The following is a 3,395-nucleotide window of genomic DNA, read 5'->3' as shown; positions in this document are numbered from 1 at the left end:
ACACACACACACACACACACACACACACGTTCTTCTAACCCAGATACTATAACTGGGTTTTGGGGCAAGTGCCCCAGCTCCAGCAGTCCCAATAAGCTAGCCCCAGCAACCAGTTAGGCAATGGTGAGAAGCAGAGATAGTACTCAATTATGACCTTAGGAAACATATCTATTGACCCCAAGTTTCTCTTGCAGGTATTGATACAAACTGTTTATGTAGAGGAGGAACTGAGTCTGTAGTCCTGGTGGTCTGTGCTCTGTCCATCACTGTTGGCTCAAGTCCCCCGCCCCAGGTGGACCAGTAAGTATTGATCACCATCTGGACCCACGAAGATGTCCTGTTTGAAGGTTCAGTCTCTGTCCGAGATAATTGTTCTGCCTCGAGGTGCTGTCTGGTGAGGTTCTGCTGTTCCTGGAATCCAAAAAGACTACAGGTGTCCGGACAAAGACCAGCTTCTCTGCCCTCCACCTCCAGGGGGCGATGGTCTGGGTTAGGCAAAGTCCTTGGCAGTGAGCACACCTCTGTCTAAAGCGAAGGCAGAGGTTCCAGGCTTCACCCTGCAGACCCGGTGGGCTCTTCAGCTACTGAGAGAATCTCTTCCTGGGAAGACAGAAATGATGTCTGCCCCTTCCTCCTAAGGTCCCAACAACAAACCAGAGTAGATGCCGCCACAGTTCACCCTGGAGTGAGCAGGGGTGACAGCAAAGCAGTCACACGGAAGGAAAATCTACACCCAGTGAACTTGATGGCTTCTCCATGGCTGCATGGATGGAGCTCTTCCATTTTCTCTTTCTTTTCCAGCCAGATGTTTCTTTCTGATGAACTGATCATTACATTTTTAAATTTCTGAAATGGCCAGCAGACCGTAGAAGGGCATTTATTTAGGCGCCTGCTTGAAACCAAGAGCTTCAGCAAACTGCTGGCCTTGATTCAGGGCCAAGACGCCCTTCCATTAACTTCCCCCAATACCCTCCCTGCCCAGCCTTTGCACCTGGAGGAGGAACTGCATACAAATGGCTGGAGTGGAATCTCGGGTGAGGGTTCAATGACCCTTCCCATCCTCTTCTGTAAGACAATGCCAACAGTTCTCAAACAGCCTAGTAATGGACATTTTTTTGAGACAGTTTCTCTATGTAGCCCTAGAATTTGTTCTATAGATGAGGCCATCTTCAACTCACGGAGATCTGCCTGTATCTGCCTCCCAAGTGCTGGGATTAAAGGTGTGCACCCGCCAGGCAGTGGTGGCGCATGCCTGTAATCCCAGCACTCTGAGAGGCAGGGGCAGGCGGATTTCTGAGTTCGAGGCCAGCCTGGTCTACAGAATGAGTTCCAGGACAGCCAGGGCTATACAGAGAAACCCTGTCTTGAAAAAACGAAATCCAAAAAACCCAAAATAAATAGATAGATAGATGGATAGATGGATAGATAGATAGATAGATGGATAGATGGATAGATAGATAGATGGATAGATGGATAGAGATAGATAGATAGATAGATAGATAGATAGATAGATAGATAGATAGATAGAGAAAGGTGTGCACCCCATGCCCGTGGTGGACCACTGTAAGCCAGGACTGGCTGATCTGACCAAGATGGCGGCTCTTTGACTCACCCAGCCAAGTCCTAGAGCAGCATTCATGGCGCAATCAAATTAGAGATGGCACAGGAAGCCTTGGAAGATGGCGTGCCCTGCAGAGAACCTTTGCCATTGTCAACCATGCCCCCAACACTGGGGCAGTGGGGAGGCTGGGTCATTCACAATCAGACACATCAAACCCTCAAAGACTTCAGATCTGTCGACAAGAAAACACGGCTCTCAGCTAAAGGGGATAAGAGAGAGTTTATTCTGGAGCCGAATACGAAGGCAATACAGGTTGCTTCAAATCCCAAGTCCCACTACAGAGATTTTGTATGAGGTTTTATTAGTTATAGAAGAAAGAAAGTCATAAATCAAAGCATTTACCAAAGATATTGCTGGAAGCCACAGGGGTGGGTTACCTCTGAAACCCTGTCCTAGGTCTCAGATGCTGTCTGATAACATTCATAGCTTTTGAATTGGTGGAAGCCAGGAGGTTGCTAAGAATGCATTGTGTGTGTGTGTGTGTGTGTGTGTGTGTGTGTGTGTGTGTGTGTGTGTGTGTGTGTGTGTATGTGGTGTGCAGGTGAATGTGGGGGTGCACTCACCCATGTGCACACATGTAAGGGCCAGAGGACATCAGGTAGCTTCCCGCCTTGAGGAAAGCTGTCTGTCCAGTGAGTGCCCAGGATCTGTCTGTCTTCACTTCCTAACGCACACCCTTCCGTATGCAGCTGTTTAACAAGCTTCTGGGGGATTCGACCCCTCGTCCTCCTTGCTTGCACAACAAAAACTCTTCACCACCGAGCCATCCTCTGGCCCCTAACAATACCCTTTAAAAGTTTTGATAGTCACAAGGGTATTCCTCAGACACAGGGGAAGGCAATGAGTGGCCTTCAAAGGGACTGAAAATAGCCCGAGATAATTTGGGTCTGGACTGCAACGTTTTAACGCTCCACAATCACCAAGTTCAGTCATTTGACCTTGTAGACTGTTTAATGCAGGCACGGCCCTTTATGCTCTGGGAGCTTCCCCTCACAGCTCCGGAAGTTGATAGTTTAATAAAAAAAAACTATTGGCTTCCTTCTATAGCAAAGTCCCTGGGGTTCGCCCAGGAGTGGGATAGCTCTTTTGTGGACAGAGATTGCCCTTTAAGCCTGAATATGTGTCTCCAGAGCCCTGGGGATGAGACTCCCAGGAGGCCCATTGCCCTGGCTTGTAGTGTAATCATGGAATTGACTGGAATGATGCTAAATTCTTTCCAAATAACAACAGAATTGCTGTGGGGGGGGAGGGTGTCTAGGGGAGGATGGGAGGGGGAAGCCATGCAGGAAACTCACAGCCACCCACACCCGCCAGGCACTGCTAAGTGACAGAAGACCCTGGTTCTGAAGAGGGGTGATTTTGCCCAACCACCTGCTTTTCGCCTGTTCATAGGGAACACGGCTAATCAAGTTCTGCAAGGCCCAAGGGGTGGCCTGCGGTCTGCAAACCTGACCTGCTCTGGGTTCTCCATCCCACGTGTCTAAACGGAGGCCTGTTTAGAGTAAGCTTGCATCTGATCTCCCTGTCACTCACTCACTGACACCAGGAATGAATTGCAACCTGATTTTAAGTGCCAAACAGCTGCTTGGGGCGGAGCGGGTCTTGTTTTGATTGGCAGTTGGTACTCTCAACTCTCACAAGCTGCTAGAGGACAGAGGGGACTGAGGTAGAGGATGATCCCACTATAGAAGATGCCCCTGGTCAGACAGCACCAGGGCTGAGGGCCCAGCAGTGACGAACACTGTAGTGGCTATTCCTGGTTGTCAACTTGACT

General features: G+C 49.3%; 1 non-coding gene across 1 annotated transcript; it reads right to left on the bottom strand.

Annotated features, from left to right (window-relative positions):
- Positions 1–803: 803 nt before the first annotated feature.
- On the bottom strand, positions 804–940 carry LOC127686524 (small nucleolar RNA SNORA2/SNORA34 family). The gene has a single exon (XR_007978146.1). It is a non-coding gene; the product is annotated as a small nucleolar RNA SNORA2/SNORA34 family (small nucleolar RNA).
- Between the last annotated feature and the right edge of the window lie 2,455 nt (positions 941–3,395).

This window comes from Apodemus sylvaticus, chromosome 5 (genome assembly GCF_947179515.1).
Source record: "Apodemus sylvaticus chromosome 5, mApoSyl1.1, whole genome shotgun sequence".
Taxonomy (NCBI): domain Eukaryota; kingdom Metazoa; phylum Chordata; class Mammalia; order Rodentia; family Muridae; genus Apodemus; species Apodemus sylvaticus.
Note: the sequence above shows the minus strand (reverse complement) of the source record. Positions and strands in the feature narration are given on the sequence as shown.